This window comes from Microtus oregoni, unplaced genomic scaffold, assembly GCF_018167655.1.
Source record: "Microtus oregoni isolate MIOR12 unplaced genomic scaffold, Mior012 000013F_ref0000133, whole genome shotgun sequence".
NCBI classification, from domain to species: Eukaryota; Metazoa; Chordata; class Mammalia; order Rodentia; family Cricetidae; genus Microtus; species Microtus oregoni.
In genome coordinates, this window is record NW_024543072.1 from 14,013,427 (window position 1) to 14,036,401 (window position 22,975).

Below are 22,975 nucleotides of genomic sequence, written 5' to 3' on the forward strand. Positions count from 1 at the left end.
CTCTAGACAAATTTTACTTTCCTGAGACATAGATTCCTCTTCTTTTAAATAAATCTGGTAGTAATTCCAACACCCTAGAATCATTAAGAATTTCATTCAGAAAACTGATTTTTAACCACACAGAACTGGTTTCTTCTGCCCAGAATCTTTTTGTTCAAGGCCAAGAGTCCCTGTGTCCACCCATCCTCAGCACTTTCCCTCCACCATCTGAACCTCTTAGACTCTGACCAGGTCTCTGCCTAGTAGAGGGTTGGAATAGATATCTGGCTGTACACTCATCTTATAATTAACTGTATTCTCTTTCTGTTTCAGTCACATAAAGTTTTCTCATTTGGTTGTGCTCACTCTGGGAATGTTTCTTTCTTCTTCCCATCAAAACTTCATAAATTCTGATTTACCGTGCTCTGCACGCTGTGAGGCCCATTCGGCCTAGACTCAACTGCAATCCACTTCTATTCCTGCCATTCTGTCTTAATCAGGCCTTCTGCACTTCAACCCCTGGGTGTAATATAAATGGCCTTGCCCAGTAACTGAAGAACTTCCACCCCTTAACTCTGGTGCTTGCTTTACTCACTCTAACAATAGTGTTTCAAGGTTTTCTTGGTCCCACTCTGACTGTCTCTGTTCTGTTGCGCTTACCCAGCCTTTTTCCTCTAACTGCCGCTTAAAAAGGTTGAAAGCACCTGAGTTTGTTTTTCTGATTTACTTCTTCCCCTGGGCTGCATGCACTCCTAGGGACTTTATCCTTTGCTATAGACATAAATTCTCAAAATCCCCAACTTTAACTTGGGCTTTCCTCTTGAAGCTTCTGAACAGTTTGGAGCATTCAACTGAATATGTTACAGGCCCTCACCTGTGTGTTCAGCCTCCCCGTCACACCTTCCCCACCAATTCTCAGACTGAACATCCCTTGCTACGTTGACTATATGACTTCACACACTGCCCCTAAGACACGAGGCAGCACTACTTCACTCTTATCTCCAGTCATTGACACACCATGGTCTCTAACTTTCACGGTGTGAATGTGACCCTGCCCATGTCTTCTGGCCTCCTCTGCCGGCCTGGCTGTACCTCTCCTCCTTTTACCTGAGGCTTGCCACAATCTCCTCATGGACTTCTACTTTTGATCCCGTACATGATCTCAGAGGGAGATAAGAAACACACATCTGACCCATCTACCACCCCGCCTAAGACATTTAGACAGATTCCCCATTCTTGAGCTCTTGATAATAGGATTGAAGAACAACAAAAACAGAAACAAACCTTCATCTTTCTCCTAGACAAAAGGATCCCCTATGTACCATACATGATGTTTCTATTCGTGCATTTTGTGGACGTTACAGATAAAGCACATGGTTTTAGTTGGGGTTTTCTAGAGGGAGAGAAATTATAGAATGAATTTCGTTATACATAGAGAAAGAGAAAAGGGATTAATTAGAATAATTTATAGGCTGTGGTCCAGCTAATCCATCAGTGGCTGCCCATGAACAGAAAGTCTAAGAATCCAGTAGTTGTTCAGTCCACGAGGCTGGATGTCTCTGCTGGTCTTCAGTATAGACTGGAATCCCAAGGAAGTAGGCTCTAATGCCAGGGAAGAAATGGGCTTGCTAGCAAGGTGAGAGAGCAAGCAAGCAAAGAGTACAGCTTCCTTCTTCCATGTTTTTATATAGGCTTCGGGCCGAAGGCGTGACCCAGATCAGACCTGAACACTAGGTATGTCTTCCTACCTCAAGATTTGGCGTAAAGTTGTGTCTTCCTACCTCAAAGATGCAGAATAGAAGGAGATCTTCCCATTTCAAATTAAGCATGAATTCCTCACAGGTGTACCTTCCATTTTTGTGTTTCAGTTAATCGCAAATGTAGTCAAACTGACAATCAAGAATAGCTATCACACACATCTACTGTCTTATTACCTAGCAACCTTACCAGACATCTAGGGATTTTGTTGTTGTTGTTTTAAGGTTTTTTCTTCGGTTTGTTTGTTTGGCCATTCTCAGCATCACACTCAGGACCTAGCACGGCAGGCAAATCCTCTGCTTCTGAACTTCATCCCAGCCCAGATGTCTGAGTTTTCCCTGCACATCTCACTGGGTGTAGTTTTTTGCTTTCTGACACCAACAGCCGTTAAGATCCTTGAAGATATGGCTATGTCATCACATTTTGCATGTGCCTGGTGCCTTCCCAGACCCTAGCTATGAAGGGTCCTGAGTACACGATGGCTGAACTGCACTGAACTGACTGTCGAGTTGGCCACTATGCCGCTCATTCTCAGAACTCTCCATATCTGGCCTACATCAAACCCTCCTACAACTGCCTCTTCAAAGGCGGGAACATTCCTTCCAGATGAAAGTCCGCTATTCCACTGCGGCAGGCTCTTTTCCCAACTCTCGTTACACGAGTTGCCACTGCACTTGTATGGTCCCATAACTGGAAGTTATTTTCTGGTTTTAAATAAAAGTCACCGGGTACCCAAAAGTCATCCTGAGTGACCTTTGTGTGATGGAAAGGACACTCGCTGGGGAGTCTGGCGACTACAGTTGCCCTCACTGCTGTGCAGGTGATATTCTCTCTGAAAAGGGGGCATATTGTCAGGCTAAGTCTTCCTCCTCCTCCTCCTCATTTCCGCAATGCCCAGGTGAGGAGAGCTCACACTGGGGCTCTGTTGTCTGACCTGTCAAACACTTTCCTCATTGAGGTTCACCTAGCATCTTTTATGCCTGTGACCGTGAGAGGACTTGGTGTTCAAAGCAGTCACAGAGGAAGTCAGACTAGGGAAGGGAGATAGAATAATCCTCTCATGCAGAGTTGAATTTAGGAGTCCCTGAAGGAAAATACTTTCCTGAGATTCAGGCTCCTGAGAGTGCAGATTTATCTGGCTTGAACTTGATTGCTCTTTATTTCCTCTCCTTACTTCCTCTCCACCAGCTCTTTCTCTGTAAGGCTGTTACAAATGGTTCTAAAGGCAGAAGAGCCACGACAGTAAAAACAGTGGCTCTCTGCCCCAAATCCTACATAGCACCTCATCTCTCTAACCAGGCACGCCCACTCCCTCTCCCCCCCCCCAGTCCCTGCAGCTCTCCATGGGTTACCCAAGCTCTCCCAGACATGGTAAATCATCAAGAAAGATGAGAATTTGCCCAGCTCGGTGCTCCCATCCCCGAAGGAGCTCAGAAAAGGAGGGAAGCTGGGATGTGTTAACAACAACCAGCCATCGGGCAGTGCATCATCCCAGGGAAGAGAGGAAACTGACTCCCAGGAACTCAGCAACTACTCACCTGCTAAGCACAGGCCCACGATCTGCTTTATGGAGAGTGTGAAATGATTTTCTTCACACCATTCCTTATTGGAACATTCCCCGTCGACAACAATCGCTCACTCTCGCAAGGAGACAGACTCAGAGAAACAACAAAGGACAGAAAAGATACGGGATCTCACATGGCCACCAACACACACATAAATTCAAAGGCAAACATTTCTCAGTAAACATAAACCTAAGGCATTTAATGCATAGAAACAGGACCAGTACCTATTTGTTTGGACTCACACAGGCTCTGATACATCAACACCATTCCCATACCTTTGTGCACGGCACCCAGAGGTCAGACAAGCATGCAGCCAGAGAACAGCAGGTTAAAAGTGCATGGGGATGCAGAGTCATCTCAACCCGGTGTTCAGACATGAACCAAGGCAGCACAGGCATTCCCAGACGCAAAATGACCGCTATAATTTGAAGGAAGAGCTTGTCACTTACCTACCTACCCCATCTGTTTCTGACTCGTCCTATTTCATTTCTTCCTTGAGTCTTTCTTAACTGGTGTCATCATGGATCCGAGGAACAAGAGATCTGATTGATGAGCTTGTGACGATCAGAGACCAAGACCACCTCGTGAGCAGTGGAGGCACTATCACGGCTTTTTATGACAGCGCCAGCTAATGGCTGACCACACCACGATGACCTGAACCACCGCTATGGAAGCCCTCAGTCCTTGCCTTGCGATGACAAAACAGCATTTTAGGGCATAGGATTTCTGATCTTGCTATGGCCAAGCTGTCAGTAAAACTCCTTCATTGTCTTTCCTATTGTGTGGGTGTTGGAACAATTTCTGGGGTCAGTGGCTGGAACTGCTGCACTGGGACCCACAGGCAAAGGAGCTTGTACTTTATCTGTAGCATCAGTTTAGGGTCAATCATATGAGCATCTGGGAGTGAGTTGATGGGGAATAAGTAAAGACTAGATATCAGGGAGGCTGTTATCTCTCAAGTAATTAGGAGAACTTCAAACAGGATGGGCTCCAGAGACATATTTCGGGGAAAATGGGGGGAAAAAAGACCTTAATGACTAATTCAATGTGTCTAGAAAAGAGGAGAAGACGCAAAGCCTCCTGGGACTCTGAGCAGCACAGCATCACTGGTTGCCATGAGTAATACAAGAAAAAGGTGGGAACGTCCTGCATGATGACCTCCTCTAGCTATTTAACCTGTGGACTGAAAACAGCCCATGTGCAGTCACTGGGCATACAGCCTCCAGGCAAGCAGGGTCAAAGGTGGCTGAGGTTATCCCCCAGTGGGCTTCCAGAGACCTACTCCAAGCATGCTATCTGTCGGATGAAGATGGACATTTGGAGGAGGTGTGATAGGAGAGCGATGGAACTGCTGGGAAGCAGGGGGTCGTTGAGCCCTCACCTGGACATGACTCCTGGCTTTCCTGCCCATAGCACTCCTGACTGCTCCATGTCCTTTGAATATGACAGTGTGACACTGATCTTTCTCTGGACAAAAAACTTTCTGAGATCAAAATGACACTCATGGAGACAAGCATTATCTTGTTCCTCTACGTCCCCTGCCAGACTCCTTTGAGTGGGACAAGGATTGGGTGTGTGCACAGAATTCTGCTTCTGTCCCCAGCTTCAGCTTCAAAGTGTGATAGTTTTAACGACAAGGGGGACACCTGAGCAAGAACTTACACGTGCCTAAATGCCACATGGCAGGATTGATGGGCCAACAAAGCATCAGAGAAGCTCTCTGGAGGAGATACTCTGCCTCGTGGAGGTACCAGGATAGCCAAGGGTGAAGGACAGCATTACAAAGGCCACAACTGATCTGATTTCATTTTCAACATTACGCCTTTCCTACAGAGATGAAAGGGAAATTCTTCTTTCTGAGGTCTAATTCATGAAAACTGGGTGTGACTTTAATAGAATCCAGGTCCCCAAGGAGGTAGTGCTGGCACAGGACTGAAAGTTTCAGATGTGCTATGTGCCCCCACCAGGAGAATCTCCTTTCTGTTCTGTATTCTTTCCTCACCTTGCAGGTCTCCTCAGCTAGGCATGTATATTATTCTCAGCGCAGGAAATTACAGAAGCCAAGACCTCTACAGTTTTGGCCCTCAGTTCTCAATGCTGCCTCCGGCCTCAGGTGCACCAACAAGTTTCACCCAAATGGCCAAGGAAAAGGGAATGCAGAGAGCAAGCCCAAGGCTTATGGGCCTTCCATACTTCCTCTCTGTTTTAATAACAGCCTCTTATGAAATAATAACAATGCAAAGCACAGGAGACAGAGATACTAGCAAAGGTCCCCCGGTAACCATCACGGAGAGACATAGAAGTCAATGCTTTTTAAATAAACAAGGGTAAGGGATAACAACATGCATATATAGCAAGACCAGGAAACTGCAGGGAAAGTCACCTCTTCTGCACTGTGTGCTAAGGATAAAAAACATATCAAGGATACTTCACTGCAGCAAAAGAGAAACGGGCTGGTGTGCAATGTGTTGCATGGCACAGGCTGGGCAGGGAATGGTGCAGGTTGTGGATATCAGGAGCTCAGGACTGCAGCCCACACCTACTTCTCTAGACCTTTCTCAGTGCTAGCCAAGCCAAATGGGGGAAGAAGACGCTATGGTCTAGCCTGGCTCTCCTCCTTTAGGCCAAGTGGAGACAGTCTTTGAATCACTTCACTGGAACTTGGGTCTTGGAAGGGAAGGAACCCACTCAGTTTTAGTGCAGAAGCTCTAAGAGAAACTCAACACTCAGGAACTGTTAACTCCCATTTTCCTCCTACAGAGAGAAAAGTCAACCCCTGGGAGATGCAGGATATCTCATCTCTCTTTCAGGTTCCTCAGGTCTTTGCAGTTATGATCCACCCTGCAGGCTCAGTTAGTCCAGACAATGCTAGGGATCCTCCCATTGACGCCCTGCCTTAGACAAAGCAGAGCATACAGAAGGGTTCATAACCACCAAGGAAATTAGCAACACCACCACCAAAATCGGAACCAAAGGTGAAACCAGACAACCCTGGGAAATGATCATTGTTCAGAAGTTCAAAACCTCCTGAGGAAGTAGCAGAGAGCTCTTTGGGGAAAGTAAAGTGGAAAACTGAAGAAATGAATACTGACTCTAGGCTTAAGTTTGTCCAAAATGTCAACTAGTAGTACTGCCATCGTATCACACTTAGGAGCTAGTGAACTCAAGAAAGTTCAGCTTGATGGGGGTAGTTATTGTTTTCAACAATAGCTTTATGCTTCCTACTTCTACTTTTATTCCTTAGATAAATTAAATACTTTTATTCAAAGAAAAATGAGGTTTTCTTCTTATCATCCACAATAACCCTAAGACAATAATTTTTTCAGTATATATATATATACATATATACACAATTTTATATACACTTTAATATATATATATACTTCAATATATATGTTTCAATATATTGTAAAGGTATATAAGTGTATACATGGGAAATTTATGTATAAATTCATTTATGTGAATATTTTAGTGAATTAATATTATATATAATATATATAATACATTATATATAGTTACATATATATATATATATATATATATATATATAAAACATTTAAAGCATTCCTAAGTCACAGAAAGTGGGAAGCAACTATTTCTTTCCCATGCTCCAATAAGCAGCGTCTCGCTAGGATTTCCAGAGGCAGGCTATACGAATGCACCATGACACAGCATGCACTCCCTTTTCCCTACAGATGTTGATATGCGCATGCTGCTCTGTTCCTTGCAGATTGCACAGAGCTTGGGAATTGTTCAGTCTCAGCATATACCAAGCTTTCTCTCACTTCGAAGTGACAGTATGTTTTCTCCTCTCAAGTGGCTTACCTTCTTTTACATAATCAGACTCTCTATGGACAAACTTTTAGGTTGTTCCTATCACTGTATAATAGAATGTATTTATCTGAAGGCTCAATTCCTACAACTGAAACTACTAAGTTCAAGGGAATGTGCTTTGGAAATTCAGATACGTGCGATCAACATGCCCTCCTAAGTTCTTGTGACTACAGTCTACCCAGCTCTTTGTCAATCAGATTTACACTCCGGGAGAAAAGAATTAACCTCCAACTGCATTAACCTAGGACCTCAGAGCACTTATTGCTCAGGAAGTTTAGATTTAAGTAAACATCCTATATTCTGCCTACTTCTACTGTGGTGGGATAGTTCTTCTGCCCAGACAGAACTAAGAGTTAGAACACAGGTCTTAGGACACCACAAATGCAAAGCCCCTGAGCACCTTCCTGCTTGCCCCCAACATGTATGCATGCCCCATGCAAAAGAAGGGGTCAGAAAAACTACAAACATAGCTTGTCATCTAAGGAAATGTAGCCACTGTGTCTTTGTTGGTTCTGATATCCTTTAAAAACCTAAGCAACATTTGTATTAGTCTAAAACCTATTTACTCTGTCAGAGCATATGGGTGTTACAATTCATTGATTGAAAGGCTATTTATTTTCTAAAAATGAACCCGGACATTTTGCCTATAAATTGAAGAGGATTTTTTTATATTTATTGAGCTCTACATTTTTCTCTGCTTCCCTTCCTGCCTCTCCTGCCTCTACCCTCCCCCCTTTATCCTCTCCCAAGGTCCCCATGCTCCCAATTTACTCAGGAGATCTTGTCTTTTTCTACTTTCTACTTCCCAGGTAGATTAGATCTATGTAAGTCTCTCTTAGTGTCCTCATTGTTGTCTAAGTTCTCTGGGATTGTGGTTTGTAGACTGACTTTCTTTACTTTATGTTTAAAAACCTCCTATGAGTGAGTATATGTGATTGGTTACCTCACTCAATATAATGTTTTCTAGCTCCATCCATTTTCCTGCAAATTCAAGATGTCGTTATTTTTTTTTCTGCTGTGTAGTACTCCATTGTATAAATGTACCACATTTTCCTTATCCATTCTTCAGTCGAGGGGCATTTAGGTTGTTTCTAGGTTCTGGCTATGACAAACAATGCTGCTATGAACATAGTTGAGCACATGTCCTTGTGGCACGATTGAGCATCCTTTGGATATATACCCAAAAGTGGTATTACTGGGTCTTTAGGAAGGTTGTTTCCTAATTTTCTGAGAAATTGCCCCCCTGACACCCAAAGGGGCTGAACCAGCTTGCATTCCCACCAGTAATGCAGAAGTGTTCCCTTTTCCCCACAACCTCTCCAGCATAAATTGTCATCAGTGTTTTTGATCTTGGCCATTCTTACAGGTGTAAGATGGAATCTCAGAGTTGTTTTGATTTGCATTTCTCTGATGACTAAGGAAGTTGAACATTTCCTTAAGTGTTTTTCAGTCATTTTAGATTCCTCTGTTGAGAGTTCTCTGTTTAGGTCTGTATTCCATTTTTTATTGGATTATGTGATCTTTTGGTGTCCAGTTTCTTGAGTTCTTTGTATATTTTGGAGATCAGACCTCTGTAAAAATCTTTTCTCATTCTGTAGGCTGTCATTTGTCTTGTTGACCGTGTCCTTTGCTTTACAGAAGCTTTTCAGTTTCAGGAGGTCTCTCAGTGTCTGTGCTGCTGGGGTTATATTTAGGAAGTGGTTTCCTCTGCCAATGCATTCAAGTGTACTTCTCACTTTCTTGAAGAGGATTTTTAATCATTTTTGTGTGCTATCATTTAGGTCTTATTAGGAAGTGGTTTTGTTTATTTATTAATTTATTTGTTTGTAAATAATCTTAATATTTATGGTGCACTCTTTGTTGAATGTGTCTCAAATAGTTTTCTAGCTTTCCAGTTGTCTCCTGATCCTGATTTCAACATTCTTTTTAAGATTTATTTTATTTTTCTTTATGTGTGCACATATGTCTGTGTATATGTGCATATTATGTGCCAGTACCTGCAGAAGCCAGAAGAAGGCATTGAACTGTAAGAGCTGAAGTAAAGAGCAGTTATAAGCTGCTGAATACCCTGAGAGTTGGGGACCAAACAGGTCCTCTGCAAGAGCAGCGAGTGGGCTGAACAGCTGAGCAATATCTCTAACCCCTGGATTCGATGTTCTTCACCATGGAAAAATCATTCTATTTTATAGGTTCATAATTACTCATCTTTCCTCTTCAGCTTTCTGAATGTTGTGAAGTCCTCTCAACTGTCTTTGCCGCTTTCACATTATGACTGCCCCCTTTCGTAATTTCTTCTTGTTCTCTTTTCCCCATTCCTTAAACATTAGCATTCAGTGTATCTGGAATGTTTATTTTGGCATAAAGTGTGAAGTGGATACACAATTTTATTTCCCACCTAACTCAGTGCCTGGATAATAAAAGCCTTCACACTCTGCCATGGGGCACTGCTGTGAGCTAGCAGAACTGGGCTCTCAGAAAGCTTAAAATCTCTCTCAGCAGTGTGGAACAGATTACGGCAGTAGCATGCTGAAGACACGGAATTCTCCTTTCCACCCTTTCTATTAACTAAAAATACATTATATAAAAGGATCTGTGGGATTTCCACAGGAATCAAAATTGTGGATTAGGTAAACTTCTGCCAGATGCATAAGAGATTGTTGACTGCCTAGGGGAAGAGAACAGCCGCAGGTCCCCACCCACGGCAACTCAGTCCTCAGATAGAATGTTCTGCCGACCAAAGGGGAATCCTTAGACAGACAAAGAAAGTATTCTCTAATGCTGAAAGGTGAATCAGCAAGGTTTCATCTCCACATTTGTTTCTTGGTTTGTTTTCTCTCCCAGGGAGTCCTATCAGGAAGATCAGCAACACAGATTTGCAAAAGGATGAGAAGGTTACTGTCCTTCGGGTCTCTACTCAGAGTGAAGAGATCAGGGGAGTCAGAGGCCAGGCATTAAAGAGTTCACTGGACAGGGCTCAGAAGGCCATCGCACTGGAAGTGCACTGCACACAATATAGGAAGTGTAAGAATGAGTTCCTCCTTCTGATTCTCTAAACACAAATCTACCATCTCATCCATATACATACTTTCCAGGAAGGAGAAATCCAAAGGATTGCTCTTGATTCAACAGATTTTCACTGGTCTCAGCAAAAGTCACTCAGTTATGTATTCCAATAATCCCATACCTTAAAATCTAAGATGGCGATTCTAATAGCAAAGAAAACGTGACAGAATCAAAGCACATTCATCCACCAGTTAAGGAGAAAGCACCAGACTGCTTACGAATCAACCAGAAAACCATCAGGGTTAATACAAAAACATATGCTCATGGTCAAGGATCTTGGTGGCCTTAACTAGAAAGCATCGGTGATTAGTAGGAGCAAAACTTGGCACTTAGCGTTCACATGTAGCTGGCAGATAAGGGAGCAGAATCCCAGATTTACAGACCCAGAGAGCAGAGTGCAGAATGCATCAGGCAGACTCTTCCTTAAATACTAACAAATTGCTTCTGGCTGGTTTAAGTGAAAATAAATTTACTGACAGTATATGTCAGAGTGTTAGAGCTGACAGAAGCTGGAGAAATTGGCGGTATCAAGGAATTATGCTGTAAGAAACACATGTAACCCTCCACAGGATGAACCTGGGGGCAGTATACCTGGCTCGGAGGCTGAACACTAGGTGCTAAGCATGACACCGGCCCCACGTGACAACGACCCAGAGGTGCCTCTAGCACCATTGCTTCTGCCTCTGGAGATCATCCATGGACAACACCACTGTAAACAGCCTGTCACTTCTCTTCTGAACCCCATCTTGGAGTCTTTAACTTTACTATTAAAAGCCCAGGCTTCCTGCAGGACCTGTCTGAAACTTTATATTGGTTCCTCAGGTTCATGGTTTCCTTCATAGAAAGTCAACTTAATTTCTCCAACATGGGCATCTACTAAACAGATAAGGAAATGAGAGAGGATCATGGCCCCAACAGCCTAAGATGAGTATTCTGAGCAGGAAATCTTGGGCACTCTTATTGCACATCAGTATCAGCCCTGTACCAGTACTGCCGGTGCTACCTCTAAAGATAGCCCATATGTCTCCTGCTCTTCACATACCAAGAAAGAGACCACTAACCACAAACCACATCCTGGCTGCCAGGCTCTGTGTGTGTGTGTGTGTGTGTGTGTGTGTGTGTGTGTGTGGAGAGAGAGGGGGGGGGATAACATTTTTATAACCATATGTCTCGGTTTTCCATTTAAAGAAAATATGAACTGAAGTCTGTATACCGAGAAGGGAAATGGATAGGGGCCTGGTCAAGGAAGAATACATCTAAAGCTATTAGCAAATTGTATTTAAATTTACTGTTGCTTTGTAGATCACAAAAGAGAAAGACAGTCAAGAATTTCTAGGCATAAAATGCCTTTCATCTCAGGAATAGCAGAATAAAGAAATTAAAAGACATGTATTTATATTCCAGAGAATGAAAAGCCATGTAGATATAAGCAATGCTCCTAGAAGAGACTCAGATGTGTTGAACACAAACATCCTTCGAAGCTATAATAAAGAAAGATATTTCTATACAAAAACAGTGCCCCCTGACATCTTGGAGTAAATGTTCTCTGTGAGCCAAACGTAATTAATGAAAAGAAATGGCACATGACTTTCGAAACGATAGGATAAAGAAAACTCCGTACGCAGTGGGAAGGACAGTTTGACAGCATAGGAAAAAATGAAATCTCAAGTTGGACTCAGAATTTTCCCTTTAAGCACAAGCACTTGACTACAGCATCCTTGGCAGGATGTGGGTTTTTTTAATGTACTTGAGCTAATGAGAGTAGAAACTAAGATATTCAGAGACAAAAATATGAAAACTTGGTGGATACCAAACAAAATTCCACAAGCAAAGACTTGGCTGGGTGTTTGTTGTAAGAAGATTTCAAAGAAATGCCAATTTTTATTCTAAAACTGAAGATAATTAACAAAACTAACGACTATCGTTGAAATCTCTTTAGGATTGACAACTGAGTCAAGAACATGTCTGAGTGGGTTCGCATACTTGCAGGGGAAGCCTGGCAACCCAAGTGCCATTCCAGGAACACAGTGGACAGAGGAGACCGCCTCCTACTGGAAACAAAACTTTAAAAACCTTAGGAACAATAAGCTTGTCAGTTTTCCTTTCTGTTTATTTGTTTTTATTGGTCTGGAGACCACACCCAGGCCCTTGTGGTTGCTCAGCATGCTCTCTATCCTGGAGCTAAATCTCCAATCCCTCTTTATTTTATCATTTAGTGCAGACAATTACAGAAAACTGTAATGAGGTGTTCTTAATTAAATATATTTATTTGTAGAGTTAAAAACTAGTTGTAGAGCCTGCTACTTGCTATATAAGATAGAAAGAAAATCAAATAAAAATGGCATCTAAATTGAAGAGTAGAAAAGTGGGTAGGTTAGAGAAAGGCAAAAATTTAGATGAAATACTTGACATTGAAAATACTGCTGACAATGAGTCTATAAATCAGTTAAAATTGTCATTCCAAAGCAGAAGAGTACAATAGTCTGCAGGTGGAACTGTAATGACAAACTATATCCAAAAATCTAACATGGAATATGACATAGGAAGGTTAAAAATGCAATATCAACTAAAATAAACCCAACAGTAAAAGTGGAGGTGTGATGTTCTTTTCATCATTCCACCTCTGCTTTCATTCTGATGTAAAATCCAAGCCCTCCCCGAAATGTGAAAGCTGAACACCTAGGGTTATTTTACCCTTGAGAAAGGTGCACTCTGTAATGATATTCCAATATTCAAAGAAAAAAGGCATATGTAGCATGTAACATAACAAGTAATTATAACCAAGAAAAATCCATAGACTTAGAATAGCTACCATGCGCTGAAATAACTCCAGTCCCACGACAGCCTGAAGATACCTACTGCAGGCAAGGTTGTGAGGTGGTGTTCTCAACTGTGTCTCAAGAGTGGCTATGATGGGTGTGAGAAAAGATGCCAATGAAGCAAAGGTTGGACCACCCATCCTACATACACCAGTGTTCTCAATGACCTTACATTTGAAGAAACTAATCCTGAGAAGGAACAGAGACAAGATAGAAAATTCCCCCATGACACTATTCCAAGATTCGAGTTTGTCGATATTTCAATTTCATGGTGATGAAAAAACTACTGATAAATGCCTAGAGCCACATGCAAGAATCACGCTGTTGGCTGCACCTCCTGAATCCATTATGGGAAGATTTTTGTGCTAAAATTATGTTAGTAACTTTCAATCATCCCAGCTGTCAATCAGTTATTCACACCAAATAACTGGAAGGTAATGTGTTTTGTTTTGTTTTGTTTTGTTTTTAAATCAGATAAGCTAAAAGCAACAAGATTCTTTGAATGGTTTTTTAAGTGAGACTTTTTTTCTTCTATGATTTTGGGGAGAAATACTATGGCGTGCATTGTTTACACAATCATGTGAGAATGAGACAGCCCAGACATCTGTTTTGAAAATGTTCTGCCTGTCCTTAACACAACGATAATAATAATAATAATAAAAACAGATTCTCACTTGTTACCTCGAAGGGACAGATTGACTGTGTTTGTTTCTTCAAAAATGTCTGCTTGGAAGAAAAAAATCATCAAACTTGGATTCTTTATTTTTCTGTGTGAAAAAGAACAAATGCATTTTTCTTAAAGTTTAAAGAATCTATGAAATATTTTACTATGAGATTAATAAGCGTTCCACAATATATGTGAATGTATATTAAACATATGTATAAATATGTGTTTGCAAGTATATGTCATTAACATCTTCTTTGAAGTATTGTGAAGATTCTAATGTTCTCTTTTAACTATATCAATGACCCTCCTGGCCTGAACTTACTTTAGTTAGTCCATTTCCTTACCTAGACGGAGAAATGACATCCACAAGGTGGAGAGCTGGGGTAATCTTTTGTTTGTACTCTAAAAAATAAAGCTTTCCTAAAGATCAGAGGTCAGAGCTAGCCACTAATCATAGAGGTCTGGAGGTCTGCATAGAAAGACAGGAAGTGATATGGCTGGGCAGAGAGAGTAATATAAGGTGGGAGGAGACAGGAGCTCAGCCCTTTTTCAGCTGAGGAGGTAGCAAGGTAAGAGTTGGTTGTGGCTTGCTCCTTTGTCTCTCTGATCCTTCAACATTAACTCTAATATCTGGCTCTGAGTTATGTTTTTTGTTTTTTTTATTAAGACCAATTAGAACTCGTGCAACAGGGAGACCCATTTTGGTGGAGCAGACACAGCTGTTCCATCTGTTACTTAAAGACACAGTCTTCCACCTCAACTCACATAAAACATTTTAATGGTTATTGAGGGGCTGTCTTCTGTACACCTTTAGAAAATGTGCCAGCATAGCTCAGTGCATGCAGCCAATGTGCTTTGAACATGAGCTGCTGAGAGATTATCTGGTAAGCGATTTACACAGAAGCAACTGACTGACTCTTATACCGCTAGCCAGCTACGTACACTGCATTCCTTTTCTAAGAATTTGTTCTTGTTGGCCATGGTGGTATGCGCCTCTAATTTCCACACTCAGGAGGCTGAGGCGGGAAGCTATTGAGTTTAAGGTCAACCTCGACTACACAGCAAGTTCCAGGCCAGCCTGAGCTACAAAGGAAGATCTTATCTCAAAAACACAAGTAAGTGAGTAAATTAGAAAAAGATTCCCCTGTATGGAAATTCTGTTGCTAATGAAACACATTATTCTAGTTCAACGTAATACATTTTGTGAATGGAATTTCAATAGCTTTTACCACTAAAGCAAGCACAAATATATTCCCTATGATGTATGGGTTTCTGTTTTTATATTTAAAAATCTCAAAATAAGCCATTTTAACACATTTGATTTAAGAAGGTAGATTTAAATATGGTAGGAAATACCAACATTTAGGTCAGATTTTGGCTACTATTTACTTGTGCTCGAGTTGTTAGGATCATCTTTCATCTAAGCTTATTTTGTGAAAGTCTTGCTTATCTACTTTTCTATTGTTAGGAATTATCTTTGTTAAGACCAGAAAGTTCTCTTTAAGGCTACCTAGCTGGGAGCAGGTAAACTGTATGCATTAGAACGTATTAAAAGTTCATAAAAGCAAGATAAGGGTTCTGTTAACTCTTCGGTCTAAAAACAGTTACAATGTAACAGAAATATGAAAAAAGGGTAATAAAAATCACACATGTACAGTATTAGAAACAGAGAGAAAAAGAAAAGAGAAAGAGACAGAGGCCCTTTAACAGAGGATTATAGCTTTTAAAAACATGTTTATGTGGATTTAGAAATATTAAAGGAATGGGAAGTCAGCCCCTACATGAACACAAATATTTTTAACGGAGTTTCTTCAATTCTCTCAAGAAAAAAAGTACTGGGTTGGCAGGATGGCTCAGTGGGTGAAGGCGCCTGCCATGAATCGTCATGACTTGAGTTTAGTCCCTGAAACCCACAAAGTAGGAGACAACCAACTCCTTCAAGCTGATCTCTGCCTTAGGCATGCACTGTGGCATTTGCACACACACACACACACACACACACACACATATAGGAATGAAAGATGAAAGGAAGGAAACAGAAGGGAAAGAAAGAGAAAGGAAGAATAGAAAGAAAGAGGAAAAAAGAAGGAAAGAAGGAAAAAAGAGAGGGAGGGAGGGAGGAAGGGAAGGAGGGAATGAGGCAGGAAGGAGGGAAGGAAGGAAGGAAGGAAGGAAGGAAAGAAAGAAAGAAAGAAAGAAATATTGTGCATCTAAATAGCTCAGGAAAAAAATATAAAACAAAAAACACCATAAATCAATTGCAAGTGTGAATGTGAATATTTGTAAAACTGAATATATTCAAATAAATATACAAATGACTATATCAAAAATGATCCATGAATATGAGTGACATTTAATATTTTTAAATCTGTTAAAATTCTATAGGACTTCAATAACTCAGAGAAAGAAAAAATAATTTTATTACCTGATCAGAAGTGGAAAAACTATTTGATGAAATCAGCACCCTATTCATGGTAAGGAGTAGACCCTCTTAGAAAAGCCAAGATTTAAAGCATACATCTTCTTAGTGACAAAAATCACACTCCACAAGCCCACACCAGGCATTATTCTCCATGATTCATCTCAGGGACATTTTCATTACATTCAGGAACAAGAAAAAAATGCCTGCCAAGATTATCATTAGTTTGCCATTGTTTGGGGATTGCTGATCGACACAACAAGAAAAAAAAATCAAAACATAAGAAAAGAAAGTATAAATAAACCTATGCATGCTATGTACTAGATATAAACATATAGTATATATATTTAATTATTTTCCAAGATCAACAACAACAAAAAATACAACCAATAATAAAATTTCAGAAAATTGAATAATTACAGGATTAAAAAAACTATACCTGGTAAAACTGATAATTCATTCTGGGGAGGAATGTCATTGGTAGATATAGATTGTTAGATAAAGTGCCTAATATTTAATTAATTAAGAAACATAGAGGAACTGTGAACAAAATTACCAACATTTTCTGTAAAAATAAAAGAAAGACTTAAAAATGGAAAGACGCATGATAAATGGTCACAAAAACTAAGTGCTAAATTATTTGTATTTTAATACAATAGTATTATTATTTAATCAAAACCATAGTAAAGCTTTTGCGAAGCTTATCAAAATGAATATATTTCATCACATGAGAGTTAAGAGGAGTGTCTTTAAATTTTTAGTTGTCTTGCTAACTGTTTAAATCTATTACATAATTTCTCTCCTCCCTTTCATCTATGTCCTCTCACTCCCTCCCCCCCAGGGACTTTTTCCTTAATTATTATTGTTTTATGCACACACACAAATGCATAAATACATAAACACAACCTGCCGAGTCTGTTTCACATTGCGCCTAGGTATATGATTTCAGGACTAATTAATTGGTATTGGATAAGAAAGCCACGATTGACCAAAAATGCAGAGAATAATTGATTGTGGGGTGCCCATCCCCAGCTGATACATCTACATACAACACAACCCCCATCCCTTTGGCTCATGGGACACTTGCTCCTAAACCTGATGCACTGAGTGGTACCCACACAGTGGAAGGAGAGAACTGACTCCCACAGGTTGTCCTCTGACCTCCACACACGGCCTCCACACACGGCCTCCACACACGGCCTCCACACACGGCCTCTACACATGGCCTCCACACACAGCCTCCACACATGGCCTCAAAACATGTTCAAGTGCAAATGGACACGTGTGCACACACTTAGTAAGCAAATAACTGTATTTTTAAAATTAGGAAAAACTAATTCATGTATGCCACTCTAATCACTGGTTTATTTGGAGGGTTGGGTATTGATTTATGAGGGGGGGTACAAGAAAGAAATACAGATTGGCTTAGAAAATGTACTCAAATTTAACCTTGATGGTACCTCTCTTTTCTGTATTTCTAGTTTTTACTCCAAGCATATATTACACTTATAAATCATAGAGAAAATAATAAATCTTCAAAATTTACTCAATTCAATATTTTTAAAGCTCAGTGTTCTCCAAGGTTAGCCTCTCAGCAATGCTCCTAAATAATAATTGTTCACTCGGATAAATTAAATTCATCTGTCCAGAAGTCTAGATGGTGACAGCCACTTCAGGCCTTCAACTTGCCCTCCACTCAGATGTAACAGACATTAAGAAGGATGATGACTGAAAAGAAGCACACCGTGGAAGCTTTAATTCACATTCCAGAAGAGAGCATGCAGCAAATAACTTCAAGGGGCAAAAAAATAAAGAATATGCCATTAAAATCTTACCCAGTGTCACTACCAGTAGGTTTCTCAGGTGGAGTTAAAATGCCTCCTTCAATTGATTTGGCAGAATACAATGGTATAGACGAAATAGATCTACCTGCACCACAGGTGCTGTTCTACAGAGGGACTTCCAGCTGCTCTCCAGTGTCCAGGAGAAAGCTCTGAGGACATGCACCCTACTCCATGGGAGCTGCTCCTTGCACTCAGATTCCAACCTTAAATTGTTAAGTCCAGGAAGCAGCCGCTACCTAAGCAGCAGATTCCCAGGAAAGGAGCTGACCAGAACCTATAAGATCTGGACAGCTCTGAGTCCAAGAAAGAGGAAGGCAGAGACTTGGTAGAGCAGGAGGCAAGAACAGACAGCAAAGAGGAAGTGAGGCAAAGTCTATGGCAGATAGGAAGGAACTGAGGCCCAAGCAAGAGAGATTACAGAGAGCTGAGGTGTACCATGGGTGTCTTAGAATTTCTATGGCAGTAGAGAGACACCATGACAATGACAGCTCTTATAAAAGAAAACGCTTATTTGGGGCTGGCTTAAGGTTCAGAGATTTAGTCCATTATCATCCTGGCGGGAAGCTTGGTGGCATGCAGGCAGACATGGTCCTGAAGGTAGAGCTGAGAGTTCTACATCTGGATCTGCAGGCAGCAGGAACAGACATTGAGCCACTGGCCTGGGTTAAGCATAGGAGACCTCAAAGTCTGCCCCCAGTGACAGGATTCCTCCAACAACAAGGCCACACCTACTCCAACAAGGTCACACCTCTCAGTAGCGTCAGTTCCTATGACCCCATGGGACCATTTTCATTCAAACTGCCATACTGGGCTTCTCAACTGGAGAAGGAAGGCACTGGTCTTTACCTCATGTCTTTCTGATCCCTTGCAAAGGTTCTGATCAGTGGAGATGAGAGTCCTGGAACTCTATCCCAAGTCACAAACCAAGAATTGAATATGAGTAAGAGGTTTTTCATGTAAATCTGCTTGACTCTAAGACCAAGCTAATGTTTCTGCACTCCTGCAGAACAGTGGGGTGCAAAGGAGCCAAGCAGTTCACCCAGGGTCCCTCTGAGAGGGAGTGCAGAAGCATGGTCTATGAGGCTAGCTTTCCTCTTCCTTGTTCTACCTATTTTTCCAGGGCTTCGCTGCAAGCACCTTGTGTCTCCCAGAGTACTAATCACCAAGGGAAGTAACTGCCGCCTATCAGTTCTGTAAGTTGCACAGCCTTTTCCTGTGTAGCCAAAACTATCAACCCCCAGAGTCAATCACTCTCCCTGACCTTTCCTCATAGCTCTACAGGCACCACCAACAAAGTTGGGGAACATGTAGAGGTCTTTACAATGTGGAACATATTCAAGAAAAGAAAAACGAAAAAGACGCCAAAGCACTCTGTAGAGTGAACCACACATGTAAGTCACTGGATGATAGATTTATAGACACAGACTGAAAGCAGAAGAGGGAAGGAGAGCAACACAATCGATTGCATTTAGCTGCACACTCTACCTCCTCTGCATCTTGCACACAAGTCTATTAAAAGGATATAAACGTCTTACAGTTAACGGATCAGCTTAAACAAAAATTTTTGAGCATCAAGTCTTTTTTGCAGGACTTTTCTTTATGTTTCATGAATTGCTAGAAATTCAGCAATAAATTAAAGGATGCACCTCAAGGAAATATGGTATTTCCTGATCTCCTTGATGGTATTCACCAGAAAGAGTGAGAGACATGCTTATTCTGGGCTTGCTAATGTCTTCTCAAGTTGTCTGGTGTGCTCCCTGCTGGTCTATCTTAGGGACACCTTCAACCTCCAGCAATAAGTCATGACAGGGATTTGATCCACTGTCACCACTCTGGTTGGCCAGTTCTCTCCATTTCATATTCTTTGCTGATCAAATTAGTGAGACAATGCCTCATCTGTAATGTAACCTGCAGGTTTGGGTCCAAAGAATATACATCCCTAGACATGCAATAACACATAGTTCTCACTGATTCAAGCTGAATTAATCACTCTGCTCTATCGGGGTCAATATACTCATTGGAGAGATTTCATAGTCTGTGTCTGAAATTGCTTCAGGTTTGGCCTTGTAAGCACTGACTTCAGCGGGTGTAAGACTATTTCTCAAGCTATTTCCATTTTCCATTTGTTAGTGACAGATGCACTCAATTGCTGGGATTTCAGGAACACTGCCTTCCAAACAACTCTGTAAATATCTACCACAGAACACCTTCTCCTCTTGGCTGCTCCATCAGGGTAATGGGGTAGCCATGTTCATGTCATATATCCCATTTTTGAACCTTTATTCTCCCCACTAATTTGCTTCAACACCATGCTATTCAGTGGGTTTGTTGCATCCCCTTTCAGAGGCTCCTGGCTCTCAGCACGCATGTCTCATGCCACAACAGCCTAGAAAGTGTGAGTTAGCTTGCACAGTGCAGTAACTCATTTGCAACGCAGATCCAAAGAGTCACCCTTTGATCTTGGAAAATATAACACTGTATGTAATTACCCAGAGAGAATAGAACTGGGAAATAGAATCACATTTTCCTTGTTACATATTAGAGCAAATGAGACCTCACCTGGCTCTGCTGTGTTCCTCAAGTCCTGGCATTTAGATTCCTGCATAAATACAAAGCCACTTAGCTCAAGACCACACACACACCATTCTTCTCCACAATGGGGAAATACCATTTCTTCATGGGAGGCCAGTGTTTGAAAACTCTAACCAGAAAGAAAGCCAGGAGATTGGAGCACTCCAGACTCCACTTAAATGAGCCTGGGTTTGCTCTGCAACCTAGACCTTGGGCAGCCAACCTCACTGTTTCCAAACTCACTGAAAGAAGCAGCCCGAGTCCCATCATGGGTGTAGAGTAGAATATGAGCTTGGAAGGCCAGGACTTGGGTCAAAATTTTGTCCTGCCGTTTGATTGTGGGATCTCAGCTGTGGACAGGAGTGGAATAGAAAACAGCCACCTTCCTTTCTCCTTTTGAAATCATTGATGAGCAACCCAACACATTTAGTCACCACCTCCTTAGGAAACACCCAAAATACCATTACAAAGAGACTTTCCTCTCCATACATGTCAATGACTGGGCAACACCTGGGTCCCGCCGCTGGTCGAACTGCAAATACACATAAAACCTCTGTCTGATAATGAAAGTCCACATTAGAAGCAACTTCTGAATCATGAAGAACTGAAGCTTTGCTTCTATTTATTCTTTTATTGCATCCTATCAATTCCCCACTATGTTCTTGGTCCTTCATTTCTGTGTTTCTCAGAAGACCTCTGCTCAGCTACCAACATGATACTTTAAAAAGAGAACCCTAGTCGGCCTAGCATCGTGGTATAAAACCCATCATTGCACATACGATGGACATGACATTCCTGCCAAAGCCCATCTGAGCCTGCTTTCCTTGTTTGTGCCTCAGAATCCATGTCCAACACAATTGCCAGAATGATCCATTGCAAAGCAAAATTAGCCTGCATTTTCCACAACTTAAGCACCATTACTCCTAGAGATGAATTTGGACCAAAGGTCCCTTCCTTCCAACTGCTCTGTGGATGTTCACCATGTTCAGCCTATCATCCTTCCATTCAAATGTATGTGCCATTTGTCTGTCTGTGGGACCCACCCAATTACTACTGAATCTACTTCCTCACATACTGTGTAGCCAGTTCCCCTAATTTCCAGTGTCACTTTGGGCTGGCCAATCCACCAGTACTGGTGATATATATGTCTCCATTAAATGTAAACTACCTATATTAGTCAGGGGTCTCTGGAGCTGCAGTTCTCAACCTATGGGTCATGAACCCTTTGGGATTTGAATAGCAGATATCCTGCATATCAAATATTTACATTAAAATTCATAAAAGTAGCAAATTATAGTTATGAAGCAACAACATGCTAATTTTATGGTTGGGGGTCACCATAACATGCAGCACTGTATTAAAGGGTCACAGCACTAGGAAGGATGAGAACCACTGCTCTAGAGAAATATAACTGAGAGAATATATATATATATATATATTCCTATTTATTATATATATTCTCATTCATTAATTTATTAGAGTGAGTTATAAGCTATGGGATAGCTAGTCCAACACTGACTATTGACCAATGGAAAATCCAAGCACTCAGTAGTTTTTCAGTCCATGAGACTGCATGTCTCAGCTGGTCTTTAGTACATGAGAGTCTTGAAGAAGTAGGCTCTAATGCCAGTGAAGGAATGGACTTGTCAGCAAAACTCAGGGCAAGCAGGCAAAGAGCAAAAGCTTTCTTCTTCCACGTTCTTTATATAGACTGCCGGCAGAAACTGTGGCCAAGATTAAAGAGGGATCTTCCCACCTCAAAAGATCCAGATCAAAGGTAAATCTTCCAGCTTAGAAATTATTTAATCAAGAAACATCTCTCATGGATACACCCAGATACGTGGATTTTATTGAATTGAAAGTAGTCACATTGAAAGTCAAGAATAATCAACATACTGCTCAAGAGTCAAACTTTGGCTATATTGTCTTAGTCACCCCTCTATTGCCGAATCTGAGGGTAGGACATGGAGATTTTAATAAAAATGTCTTGGCAGGATAGAGGTAGGAACCAGTAGGTGAAGGATGACTGAGGGAACAGATGGGTAAATCAGTGGAAGGAAGACACATGATTGGTGTGGTGAATGCATGTGCTGGGGCATGGATGAATAGAGGGGTGGTTCAATAGATTCATGTGTGAATTGTTTAGCTTCTTTAAAGGAAACCACTTTTGCCAGAATGACTTCTGCAGTCCTCACAACAGCTGGTAAAGCCATCCATACTCATCTACCTCCCTTAGAAGTCACATTCCCTCCTACTTCTAACCTTTGGGCATTTATAAAAACTTAAGTCAGGGCTGGAAATAAGACAAAAGGGCTTCTAATACCCTTCAGTGTCAAACTGGCACATTGTCTAGCAAGCCTACACACACACACACACACACACACACACACACACACACACACAGAGGCGGGGGGCTGGGGGACTCCTGATAGTCTGGTAGAATTTCTAACTTACTA